Source organism: Grampus griseus (genome assembly GCF_964374135.1).
Source record: "Grampus griseus genome assembly, chromosome: 12".
Classification (NCBI taxonomy): domain Eukaryota; kingdom Metazoa; phylum Chordata; class Mammalia; order Artiodactyla; family Delphinidae; genus Grampus; species Grampus griseus.
The window spans coordinates 55,680,545-55,695,502 of record NC_139006.1 but is presented as its reverse complement, the minus strand read 5'-3'; positions in this window follow the sequence as shown (position 1 = coordinate 55,695,502).

The following is a 14,958-nucleotide window of genomic DNA, read 5'->3' as shown; positions in this document are numbered from 1 at the left end:
CATCTTCCAACGTTCTGAAACACAAATGGCCCCAGTTGTTGGAAAGGAAGAATCATCTCAACTGACAGGTGTGATTCCCACTTTAATTCCTCTCAAAGATCAAACCTTCATAAAGGAGGGCTTGTCACAACTTTGAATATATCATTGTATGGGCAACACAATCAAATACCAGGGGATGATTTTGTTTTATACGCATTTGAAAAAGTTTTGAAAAGAAGAATCAAAGGGCTAATTACTTTGCAAATACATCCTAAAGTTTTCTGAGGTTACTACTTAAAGCATAGTCATAAAGTGGGGTGATAGTTCAAGAAAGGGTGGAACATCCTTTAACCAGAATCCTCTCTAATTCCAAAGTCATCTCTTCCACTTGCTGTATTATTTTAAGATTCAAACTATACTCAAAATTTCCAAATCTAAGCTTTCAATGATTTTACCTGTTTATTTTGTAAATTACTCATGTTCATGCTTTTAAAACAAAATGAACTAATTACAAAAATATTGCTATTCAAAAAGAACTTGGTTGAAACTGTTGAGAAAGATAATGTAGTTTCTAGTCTCTGTCTTGTACTGTTAAATTATGAAGATGAAAAACCAAATCTTTAAATTCTGTGAGGTCATGGTAGAACTACAAGAGACAATAGGGATTCACCATTTCCAGCCTATAAATATCAGAGGAATTAGTCATTAATACTGAACATTTGAGTTATTGTGATGCATAAATAAAATTTTCTACAAGGGGTTCTTCCCCCTGCCCTTCGTATCAAATACACCAATGGCTTCTTTCTCTGCCCATATACAAAACAGACCTGTATTTTCATGGTTTAAAAAAAAAAAGTATGCCTTGCCTTTCCCATCTCCTGCACATCAGCACACACGGAGGCTACATTTCCTCAAAGTTCAGAGAGGGTTCCTTCCCTGCACCTCTACGTGCCACACAAGCCTCTCACAGCTCAGGGAGAGACACAGCCTGAAATGCGCTGCCGGGTTTTGTTTGCTCTGAATAGCTCTTGTCAGTCAGGAGCCTGCATTTCATGTTTCGGATTTTTCCCAGGGGGCTTTGATGTTAATCCATTTCACACTTCTAGCACATCTGTTCTTCTTCAGGCTTTTAAAAAATCTTCTCTGAGCATTCAAATATATATGTGGAAAAAAAAAAACTTTTGGCTGTCACTGTGCAGTTTCTGAAAGGAGACTTTATTGATGCAGTACCTTCCACTTCACCTCACTCATACACAGTTCTAAGCACACAAGATGCTGTGTGTGAGTCCCAATGCTTCTAAATTTGCTTGCCCCATAGGTCAGATGGCCTGGATGCTGGAAATAATTAAAGGAGCAACCTATGTATCTGGTCACAGTGTGCAAATGTAGCTTGTATTTTTGCCACTTGACTAAACCAATGCAAGGGGCTGAGGAAAAGCAAGGACCTGTAAGAGCAATCTTACTACTGGTGGCATAAAGTTCCAGTTTGTCAATGAAGACAAACAAGTAAAACATTAAATAATCATATAAAGCATAAAAAATACTTCAATGTGTCAATGCAGTTAATTGCACAATGTAACATATGAAAAATTGGTGACAATGGCCTGACCATTGATTATTACAAAACACAAAAATAGAGAAAAAAATGACTCTGGGCTATAATAAGGTGATAAATCTTTGGTGTGAAGGTGGTGTGGCCAGAAGGTAGAGTGGGAATTTTATTTAAGCTGTGTATTGAGAATACTATGGAAGAAAGTTTATTAATCGATAAGTAAATTTATCTAGCATTGATGGGATATATCTTTTTTGTTGGCAGACATATTACAAGTGATAAGTGATTAGGCCTGGTTTTAGCCCTCAGCAGGCTTGCAATTTCTAAGAGCAATAAAATTTTTAAAAATTAAGAATTTTGAGCTAATAATGTACATGATCGTCTTTATATTAGTAGGGTGAAATATTATAAAAATCAATACCAAGTTACTTACTCTCTTTTTAATACACTCTTTCAATCCTATTCTTTTGTTAAAAAATAACCACTCCTATCCTGATAAAATAAAATGAACAGCTCTGCAAAATGCTACAAAGTACCATATTAGATCTATTACATGAATTTAAATGGAAGCTATTGTCAATGTTATCAGTCTTTCTTCTCCTTTCACTGAATGAAACATGGAAAACTTTAATCTATAATATGCTTTGCAGAACATTCTGTAGTTGCTAGAGAATTTCATCATTAAGCATACATGCTACAATTAGCAATGTGCCTTGCAGAACCTCCTGTCTTGAATTAAAAGTAACAAAAGAAAAGTGAAATATTGAGTTTAGTCTTCATAGGAACTTAGAATCAGAAGCTGAACAGCATGTTTTCATGTTGGTATAAAAGGCCAGACCTTGTCCAATGTGGAGAGATTATAAAGAGGTATATTTTTATATAAGGAGAAAATTCTAACCATAGCTGTCCATTATAGGAGAGAATGAAAATCCATCCAGCATGTGGTAGTTAGAATTCCTACATGAATGAAAGCTTGCTTTAGAAAGCTCTTAGGACTTCTTATACTGCTGTAATTCACAAAGTCTATGCTATAGTCATAGCATTTCATGAAAGATGAGGAGAAGATGTGAAAATGAATATCTGTCCTGACATGGAATGACGGTTAAGTATCATGGGGGTGAGTGGACATTGGGGTGTGTGATGGTGGATTATCTTCCATAATCATTCACTTGTCATGGTTAGATAGGTAGTTAGGTAGGTAGATAGGTAGATAGATAGATTTGAAATGTATCATAAATATATACATCTATTGCCTTCCTTCTAAGTATTATACACACCAACTTCACAGTTTTTCCATCTAAGTGAGGAAGAAAATGTTGTAGCCAAACAGCAGTCAGCGTAATGCCCAAGTCAGCTAAGGAGGAAGAACTAGAAACTCAGGAACCTGATTTCACATACTGATTAATCTAATTTTCCCTCATTAACCCTTGTCAACCTCTTCACAGTAAATATTTCTACATTATTTCCTTTATAAGAAATAGAGACACAGATGTAGAGAACAAACATATGGACACCAAGGGGGGGAAAGAGGGGGAGGATGAATTGGGAGATTGGGATTGCCATATATACATTACTGATACTATGTATAAAATAGATAACTAATGAGAACCTACTGTATAGCTCAGGGAACTCTACTCAATGTTCTGTGGTGACCTAAATGGGAAGGAAATACAAAAAACGGGGCATATATGTATATGTATAGCTGATTCACTTTGCTGTACATAGAAACTAACACAACACTGTAAAACAACTATATCCCATTAAAATTTAATTTAAATAATAAATGACTGAAAACAAACTGTGGATAAATTTCAATACCATTATGTCAAATATCTGGATACAACAAAAACAACAACAACAACAAAAAACTTCAAAAAATGTTCACCTGACATAATAAGATGCTGGTTTACAAAATGCCAAATCCCCATATGGTCTAATGTAAGAGCAATCTTACTACTGGTGGCATAAAGTTACATATCATACATTTATAACTTTAACTTTGAAACACAAGTAGTGCTCATTTGCTCTTTCAGTTGTAGTATTGAAACATTAAGGTGTTCTTCTGTGGTATTACTTTTCCATGAAGTTTCAAAATTCAGCCCTGAGAATATTTGCTATAACGTATGGTGGTAACCTGCGATCTCTGAGCCCATGAGTCTGTCATGTATGTCAGCTAATTCCAGCCTAACCTCTAGCAGCTAATTGGTAAACAAAACAATGAGAAGGTTTAAATATTAAATTAGATCTTGAATTTCCTTCAACCCCATTAGCACATTGTATTGCTGAGCAGTGATTTCACTAAATGAGAATTCTAAGTAGAATGAAACACAAAAGAACAAAATAAAAAAATACTAATCATATGGATTATCCAACACAGGCACTTAAATTACCACTCCTGTTTTATAGTTATTATCATACCTCTATAATCCATGTCCCTTTACAAGGCTATTCAAGCTGGAACTCATGACAGGCAGTGCATTTCTCTGCTATTTATAAGGTGCCTTGGGTCATGTTATATGGCATAAGACTAAAGGCAGAATGACTTAAACCACCCAAGAAGTGCAATAATCCCTAACAAATGCACAGCCTGGAGTGTCTTATTGCTGTTATGAAATGAAATTCGTATATTAAACTAAGAAAAATTGTCAGACCCAGAGCATTTATTGGGAATAATAAACATCTCTAACCATTGATGCATTTTTCCAGCCTTTAGGAATCAGAAGTGATTGTTCCAGCCCCACAGATTATCTATTGTGTCTGAGATACAAATTACATCAGTCTTGTTGGTTTCAGATTTCCCCAACCATTGCAAAAAAGACCAATTACACCAACACTTTTTAAGCTGGTAGATTTCTTTTCCCAATCTCCTGGTTTCCACTAGTTTTGATTTTAGTAATGATTCTTAGGGGCTGGAAAAAAAATATCAGGTCCAACATGCAATGAGAATGCAATTGCAGAATATAGTAAAAATAGACTTGAAAAAGAATGTGGTTACATTCCCTGTATGGACCACAGTAAACCAAGAGAGATGATGAATGGGAATGTGTCCATCTTGAGGGAGGCACTGGGGGGAGGGCAGGAGCAGCTGGGAGAGCTGCCTTTATTCAATACCTTTATTAATGGCCTGGAAGAAGGAGGGAACCACACACTAATGAAAACAGGAAGCAACAATAAATTGGAAGGTGTTGCAAGTGCTAGTAAGGAAAATAATACAAATCCAATTAAAGAAGTTAGAAATGCCAGCAAAAACAATAAATACACTTAAATTCAGTAGATAATGTATAGACATATCCATCAGGAAAAAGTAACCTCCAAGCCATGTCTTTGCTAAAGAGAAAAAAAAAAAAAACTGTTAGAAAGTATCCAAATTCAGATATCCCACACACTGAATTTCACACCTAGTTTTACTGACTGTTCTGTTTCCTTTTGGACATCTTAATGTTATAAACCAAGAGAGTATGACTTCACTTCTTATAATTGGTAATTTACTGGGAACTTTTACAATAGTAAAGTTTCCTCTGCCTAGCAACCTCAGTGACATATCTTACTCTGATGGTTAAGTCTCTATGTCAAGGCTGTATAAATATAAATATTACACAGAAAAATAAGCCTTCAGTCCTGGACAATGTTATATATATTAAAAGAAACAGTATAAGAATCACACAAAATACACATACAGCTTCAGAAAAAATAAAAATACATATCTGTAAATAATATATCCATTTACATGAGCTTACTTTGTAAACAAAATATTTTAAAATTGTTTTTGTGTGTGTGTGTATAAAAACTTCACTTTAGTGCAAGTTCCCCAAAGTTATGTTAAATATTGTGTGTGATACCTATCCCATATGCACACTCATACACATCACTCCACACACACACAAAAAAAATACACACACACAAGAAGTTTTAGGGACTGTTCAGGACCAGTATTTTGTGTACAGTAAGGAGCATCCTTCATCCTCAATATAGAACAAAACCATTCTTACTCCACATAAAAAACAGTATGGAAAGTCACTCATAGAAATGTGTTTGTTTTACAATCACTCAAGGGAAAAGGACCTCATTCTGAGACATTCTTTTAAGGGTCAAGAGAGCTTTATGATGCCACAGACCAAGATACAACATGGAAAAGTTGATGGCTTATGGGAGAGAAGTATAACATTTTGGTTTGCTAACCCTGGAACCCATTAATACAAACTCTTCATTTTATATATGAGAAAAAGCAGACCCTGAGTGGATAAAGCAGAGACTGGAACTCTGGAACTCCTGGCTTCCTGCCTAGGTCCCCTTATGTGGGTCTGATTTACACACCTTCAATTAGTGAAACACACCCCACACCCCATTCAGTCCTGGGGATGCTGCACAATGTAGCAGGACAACAGAAGCAGGACTCTGGACCCGGAATAGAATTTAGTGACCTCAAAGTTGTCTCCCAGTTGAACTGATCACCTGATGGTTTTATAATTATGTACCACTCAATTACGGACCTTAGTCCTTCAGCCCTTTGAAATGTTTTCCAGATAATACAACTGGAAACTAAGAGAGACAATATAATACAGATCATAACGTTCATGTCCAGATGTCCAGGTTTGGATTCTGGCTCTGTCCCTATGTGGCATAAGGCAAGTAACTTAAACTCTGTACTTCGTTGTCCTTATCTGAAAAATGGTGATCATCATTTACCTATCACATAGAGTTGTTGGGACTTCTAAGTAGTTTTTTAAAAGCTCGGCTCCACACAGCCTATGGATAACCAAAACCTATCCTAAGATTGTATTGCATTTTCAAAACCATAACCTCCAGGACACTGTTTCTGTATTAGCTGTTCTCATCCTACAATATATTAAGCTCATTGCTAAATTCGAATTTGCCAGCACTGTAGTCCTTGATGGAGTATGTGTTTGCAGTATAGTGAAGAAAGGAGAGAGGAGGAATAGTTTGTGTCACGATGCAAATAACTTCAAATTAAATCATATGAGACATCTTTATTTGTGAAATGTTATTTGTCTGTCTCACCATCAGGAACTTCCTCCTCTTTCTATACTCTCCTTCTTAGACTTTTCTCTAAAAAATTCAGGATCATTTTATTATTTATTTGTATGTCTCTCTCTGGAACCAAGGTCTTATCAACATATTTTCTTTCAAAAATATAGTTTCTTTCCTAAGAAAATCCTAGTGCTAGCTGGTAAACTAAAATAGTTTCCTCTCCATTCCATATGTGTGATTATACACATTTCAAAGCAAAGCCAAAGACATTATTTCATTTTGCTCTCCCAGTGATGAATGTATGAAGGATATGATATGAACAAGGAAATAGAAGCCTAACATATCATTGACTTTCCCAGGGTCATACAACTAGTTTGTGATAAAAACCAGATCAAACCTGCAGTGTCTTTATTTCTCCTATTCAAAGTGGTCTCCCTGACATGTCTGGTCTTTGAAACTCAAATGCTATCTACAAACACAACTGATCTACTCATTTAAATCAAATCAGCTAGATGTTCTACTAACCAATTGCCTTCAGTAAACAAAACAGCCAAATTAGCACCCAAAACTATTAATTGATTGAATTTGTTGATTCACTAAACACACCTGGCAATTTCATCTAAAGGATCAGATGAGCAGAGTGTGTGTTAATGTTTATTTACTGAAGAACACTCTTATTCACTACCCCATTGAGTTATATATTTTTAAAATATGCTTCAGGCTCAGAAACAAATTGTTGGATGTTCACAGAAATCTTATTGCAAAATGAACGAATTTGTCATCAAACAAGAAACACATAATCAGACTGGCTGAATGTTCCCTAATTAGATCTCAGCCTTGGGTTGACACTGACACATGTGTTGAGCCACATTTTCAGCAAAATGAAGTATCATTATATGGGTGGTCATGGCTCTTGCTATTCTGCTATTATAAATTTACCACATTTTTTGACGTGTATTTCATGTTTCTTTTCTTTAATTTCAGCCCGAGTAAATGAGATGGAATTGTAAGTCATTCACAGAAAGTTTTAACATATAAAAACATTGAACTGCATTTCAGTGATGCAATGTCATTACATTAAAAAACAAACAAAAAAAATCTAACTAATACCAAGAAAAATAAGACTGAAATTCTAAAATTGAAACAAAAGGCTTACATTAAATTGCCTGGCTTAGCTAAGCAGTTGATCATTTTGATTATTTTTAATACCCAAATATTTAAAGGTAATTCTCAATCTTGTGTTAGGTGTCATGGAGTTCAATGGATTCACCAGGTATAGAGGAGCCTCAATGGGTTTCAGGAAAATAAATATCTCAAGTCTCCAGGAGTGGGTATCCACATATATAGGACAACAGTAAGTCAAGATGAAGGGACAATTGGACAATCTAGCAAGATCAGAAGTTCTAGAATTAACATACAATAAAGTGAGATGGAAGATGAGGGTGTGAGCAGTGGGCATAGGGAAGAAAGAGAGGAACAAATGGGAATGAAAGCAACAAGTCCTGAATCAGTGGACCTTGGGAAATGAACTTGTGCTAAACCCTGATTGGCTGAGAGTACCCACATCTGTGGCAACCTGCATCAAAGGATAACCACCTGGCTGATCAGAGACTCACAAACTGTCATGGATGGATGGTGTTAAATAGCTCCAATACCCTCTTACTCTTTGTTTCCAATAAAAGAAGACAATCCTAGCAAAGTCTTATATTCACCTGTATCCCTCTAAAATTTGGGCCAGCCCATTGCTATTATTCCATATTAACCATTAAAAAAAGTATATATATATATAAGATTACATCAAATTTGACTTGTATGTAAAACCCAACTTGTAAGTGAAACCCGAAGTTTCACTTCTTTGTCAATTTAAAGACCAAATGGTAGTTAGAGCATGTACTCAAAGGGGCAGATTCTGTGTATTTTTATAGTTTTTCAATGAAATTGAGTCAATAAATAGAGGTTATTAAGGGATGTGTTTATGTTGAGGAAACACTAAAGGTCACAGAAGAACTAGATCAACACTAGGGAAAAAAACAAGCAAGGACATATTAGGGAAAATATTATTTAAAAGATATATATTGCATCCAAATGCGAAATTTCATTCCACATTAGCGTAGTCAGTTTTGTGGATTGCCCATGTTACTATTGTACTCCATGGATGTAGATCATGTAGATACACATTTGTCCTGAAGGCACATTGCCTCACACATGTCATACTGACATTTTTCCTTTGCAAGTCAGAATAAGAGAGGTGATAGACTGTAAAATAGATACTAGAGAAATCCAGATTATGGCTTGCAGTGTGGAGTCCTGAGTCATCTTCAGAATAGAATTTCCTGAGTTCTACATCCACCTGACAATTGGCTTCAGGGTAATAATTAAGAGGTTGTTAAATTTTGTGTATCAATTACTAGTTCACAGAGAAGGAAAGTCAACAGCTACTCAGGAGCCACAATACAAGCTTCTTAAACCCACCAGGCTTACATGTTGCAAAGGAGATCGCTAAATAGGGCAAACTACCTTCTGAATATAAAGTAGCCCTTGGCTAAATACATAAATGAGCAAAGGAAAAACTACAGTCTTATTCTATGTAATAGCAATTCTGCTGCAAATTACTCAGTTTATTTAAGGATTGAGTTAATAATAATGAACACAGTTGGGGCTACATATCTTTAATTCCTTCAGAGTAACTGCAGAGAGGAGGAAGAATATTCCCACTGCAGTTCTACTTGGTTGAGAGTAGAGGACCCTATCAAGAAGGCTGTTGACCCCTGAGAAATAAGAATTTCACTTTTAAGGTCATTGTTCATTTTCTTTGGTTAACCAACTCTTTGGAAGAGTGATGTTAAATAGAGATCATTCAGAACCATAGAAGCAAGCAAGGAAGACTCTGAGATGCCCTTGGTTCACAGAGGTTCCTGACTTCCCTACGTGCTTAAGGGCAATATGTCTCATATTCCAAACCTCTCAAAATCTTAGCAGACACAGATATATATCACTAAGTTCTCTTAAGTATGGTAGTACACATTTTCTCCTGATGTAAATTGGTGTTCCTTCTCATTTTGTGGTCCTTGAAGTGAAGCTTAGGTAATTGCTGCATGACAGCTGACAATCAACCAACACATTCAGTTTAACTAGAACCTATTCTGGGTTAGATGACATGTCACCCTGTGCAAGATGGCAGCTCTGTGTCTTTGGGTAGGTACCCTGCATTCCTCTCAGAGCTCTTGACTCCTCATTTATGATATGAAATTGCCCATCAGTGGCTTTCAAATTCTGTTCTTCAGAGTTTTGAGGATTCTCTAGAGAAATGGGCAAATAAGGTAAAAAGAATAGGTTAGTATGGGCAGTTTACTCACATGTGGTATGTTCTAACTGTAGGCTTCTATGTTTGAACCCAAAGACTGCAGTTTTAAAATACTGGGAAACCACTCAAATGATCTTTAAGGTCTCTCCTAGCTGGAGTTACTGGGCTGTAGGAACAGAGGATTTGTGCAACACAATCTCTGCTCTCAGATACTTCTCAGATGCAATTGGTTAAAACAAAAACTACTACAACACAAGAAATAGGAGAAGAGCACCATCCTTTTAAGAACAAGAAGTCAGGCTTTGAGATCAAGTGTCAAAGTTTCTAGGAGCTCAAGAGATGGAGTAAGGAGAGAAGACTTTAACAAAGATGGAGAGGAAGGACTAGCCCAGGCAAAGGAGGCATGAGATTGTGTCACAGCGCAAACAGGAAAGAAAACACAGAATATCAGAGAGAGGAATGGAAATGGCCCATGTAGAAGCTGCATAGCCTGCTCAGAAATGGAAGTGAGAAGAAACGTTGCCCAGCAATTTTCCAGCCAAACACTATGGATATTAAGATGAAAAAAATGAGGAAGACTCCTCAGGGCTTTGAGGAGAATCTTGAGGAAATTAGTCTGGCTGAGTTTATGAGACAGGGCAAAGGCAGGATAGAGGGAACTCAGCTGGGAGAACACGTGGCAATCTGGCTGGAGTTTGGTGTGTAGAAAACAAAATAACAAAACACTGTTTCACTGAAATGGCATAATTTTCACTGAAACCCACAGTATTATCATTTAAGCTTCTTTGGTTTCTTGTTTACTTTGGAGTAAGTGTTTTTCTCCACCCTTCTACTCAAAGCAATGGGTTATATATTATGGATTGTAATAAGTCCATAATACACAAGCTCTTGGGAATCTGGTGACCAATGGGTAACAAGTTTGGTTTAATTTGGTTTAAGATCTAACTTTTCCATCATGCTGTAATTCTAATTTTGTTTTCTGTCATAGGCAAATCATGTATTACCTTGTTTCTACTTCCTGATATTGAATTGTTTGAAAGTATGAACAAAAGGAATATGATTGGAACCCATATGGCTTTGTAAATGTTAATCAATCATTTGTGCCAGTCAATTCTCATTCAAATGGAAGAGACCATGTGACTTATTGAGAAGTCTGTCATTTCTACTAATTCCATTAGGACTCTAATGGTGAGTACTACCTGGCTACTGCAGCAAGAATCTGGAAGCTCATGAGCACCAGTTCTGGACAAAATGTGGCCCTGGGTGATTGGGAAAGAAAGCCAGACCAATTCAGTGCAGAACCAAATAGTTCCCACCCTCCCCACTTTCTCACCTGCAAATGGCTTTTTTCCTTTTCTGCAGCTGTTATCCATTTTTCAGCTTGTACTTTCTCTAATGAGGTATTTGGTACTTAATCTTTCAGAATAATGAACAAGTCCATCTCTTTGTAAATGTGGTTCCTGTCCTGGAAACACTGTGTTGGCTCTTTGAGATGCCAGAGTATTGTTTGTCAGGATTCTATGAGGCTGGCTTCCATGAATGTGTCTGACATTGAAATTACAGTGCCTTCCAGAGATGGGGCAGCCTGGGAATGGCAAGGCTGTGAAGACAATCCCCTCACCCTGATGAACTTAATAGCTTAGAACAGCGGTCCCCAACCTTTTTGGCATCAGGGACCGGTTTTGCAGAAGACACTTTTTCCACAGACTGGGGGTGGGTGGGGGTGGACATGGTTTTGGGATGATTCAAGCACATTATATTTATTGTGCACTTTATTTCTATTATCATTACATTGTAATATATAATGAAATAATTATACAACTCACCATAATGCAGAATCAGTGGGAGACCTGAACTTTTTTTCACTTGCCACTCACTGATAGGGTTTTGATATGAGTCTGCAAGCAGTTGATTTATTATGGTCTCTGTGCAGTCAAACCTCTCTGCTAATGATAATCTGTATTTGCAGCCGCTCCCCAGCACTATCATCACTGCCTCTGTTCCACTTCATATCATCAGGCATTAGATTCTCATAAGGAGCATGCAACCTAGATCACTCGCATGCGCAGTTCACAGTAGGGTTCATACCCTTGTGAGAATTTAATGCCACCACTGATCTGACAGGAGGCAGAGCTCAGGCGGTAATGTGAGTGATGGGGAGCAGCTGTAAATACAGATGAAACTTCGCTTGCTTGCCTGCTGCTCACCTCCTGCTGTGCTGCCCAGTGTCTAACAGGCCATGGACTGGTACCAGTGAGTGGCCTGGGGGTTGAGTACACCGGGCTTAGAATCATGTATTAGATTCTCAAGAGAAATGAAGTTCATGGAATAGACCATTCTACAAATTAGACTTCTCAGTAAGATAAAATAATTTTCCAAGTTTCTAAATTACCTGCATGTACATATATAAACACTACTCTAAAGCTGCATATTATTGCCACTAGCTACAGTGGATAGTTAAATATAAATAAAAATTAAATAAAATCTATAAATTTATTTTCTCAGCTGAAATAAGCATATTTCCTGTGCACAGGAGCCACATGTGACTAACTTCTACTAGTGTTGGACACCATAGATATAGAATGTTTCTAATTTTCACAAAATTCTACTGGGAAACACTGTTCTAGAAGAAAAAAACAAATGAATTTAGCATTCTTAATGACTACCTAGTACTTACATCAAGCACATACCAGTATAAATAATAAGCAGTTGGTACATGTTCTGTCTAAACAAGGGACAGAAATCTAGCATTATTCACCAAACACAAACCATTTAAAAAATCATACACTTACCTCCATGGGACTATAGAATAAACAATATAATTCCCCAGACGAAATAAACCACTGTATATAACAGGGTCAAGGAACTGCCCATTCTTCAGCTCCATTCACAGAGCTAGAATTAGTGAATCCTCTCAGTGGGTGCATCTCATGGTACGATTCCAAGTTCACGTGCACCACAACATGACCAGAGTGTTTAATAATAAAATAATAAAATAAAAGTGGGGCTTTGGAAGTCTGCATTTAATAAACTTTCCGAGGTATTCTTTCTGACATTACAATTTGAGAATGTCTGCTGTGGAGTCAGAGAGAAATAACTTCTTGGTGTTCCTTATTCATTTCTCAAAAGAAGACAGTCAGACTTCCTGGGTTAGAATCTTGGCTTAGCCACTTACAACTGTGTTGCCTTGGGCAGGTTGCTTTCCCAGAAACTTCCCAGTAGATGTCTCCTCCAATATCACTGGCCAGGTTTGGCTGTGTCATATGCCCTTGAGTGAACTCAGAGCAGGCTCGCAGAATGAATTATCATGATTGCTCATAATAAGCTTTCATCCCAGGATAGTAGAAAGTGCCATGGTCATCCAAAACTTAAACAAAGTTTGAGAACTTTACAGAGGAAGGAGATGGAGTATGTGGCACAGAACCATCTCTGATGCTCACACATGGGTTATTATTTCTACTCCTAGGTGATAGATAAATATAGTGAACTACAGAACTGTTTAAAATATTCAAGTCTTCATAGCTTGTTGGTTAAGGATTTGTAACTAGAGGCACTGTCTGCTCAGTTAAGGATGCCTTTCTCCTAAAGTTATACATAGATGGCTTCTATTAGCTTGCTTTTCTCCTTCTGTCACAATGTTTTCCCTTTTATATGTCTTTCTCTTTTCCTTTTGTATTTTATGTCAGGATGTCCCCTCTGAACATCCTCCAACTGGCCCCACCAACATACCTCCTTGCTACCAGACTTAGAAATATACCAAAATTTCCTTTCCTCCCCCCTTTTTAGCAGCAAATATTGTGGGATTTTTCATTTATCCACCTGATCTTGGTTATTAGCCATACAAAAGGATGCAAAAGGATCATTCTACAATGCATATATATGTGTGTGTGTGTGTGTGTGTGTGTGTGTGTGTGTGTGTGTGTGTGTGTGTGTATATATATATATATTGCCAACAAGATAAAATGGATACAGACCCAAGGCTTCCTTAATCAGGCTTAGGAGAGATACGAAAATATGAGAAAATCTGACATCTTTTTGTCCTCAAAAGGGAAACTGATTGCAGACTTTTGAAGATGCGGTAGGAGCACCAAATATGAAAACACATCTCCACAAAAGTAAAGGAAGCCAATACCCCAGGAGTTAGAAAACCTCAGTCCATTACAGTTTTTGCAACTGTCTGGCTGCATTTTGAAACCTCATATTTATGAGATTTTGCTCAGCATTCCAGCTGTCCCAGGCGATGTCCTAAAAGGAAGATGATAGTTTCAGGTGAGGAATGAGGAGTAGATGCAAATGGTCAATTAAGACATGGGGCCCTGGTATCATCACCATGAATTTGATTCCTTAATTATTAAGGAATGAGGGTAGAGAAATTAAGGGAATGTAACGAGCATTTTCAAATAGGCTGTGTTTTTGCAAAGTGCCCAAGAGGAAGCACCTGTTCTGGTTACACTCATTATGGCAAGAATGTTTTGATGTTTCTGTATGTTTGGCTTTTCCTATGTCAATTTATTTCTAGGAGGCAATTTTATCCTTGATCATTTAATTCTGGTAACAAGGATCACATTTATCCTCAAAGTGGCAATGTGTACACCAGAAGGAACACTTGCCTGACCATATAGCATTATAGGTAGTCTACAATAAAAGTGACACCTATGCCATTTGAGGTTAGTTCCCTGAAATTTCTTAGCTTTTATTTCTGTAACTGTAAGGTAGAGATGATATCAAGGCTAGTTATATATCTCAACTCACTCCCAGGAATATGGCAGATTAGCTGAAATGAATAGAACCTTGTATAATGAGATGGAAATTATAGTTTTTGGACCTCTATGTGAGTCAACTGGTGTAAAAAGTTGCAAACAGCACTGTAGCAAAAATTGCCAGTATCTTGAGCTCCAAACTTAGTCTTATATTCTGTCCAGTCATCTCACAGATGTTCATTGTTACATGAAATACAATAGGTAGCAGGACTACTCTGCAGAATCCACCTTCCAGAAAGGGGAAAAGATGAGTTAAAATGCTAATGCCTTCTCTCTGTACAAAACTCTACTTATGAAAATATGTAAAGACACTGATGTGCACCTTGAGACCATGGAAACAGGAGGCTGGAGCTAGATTTGAAGACAGGGGAGGG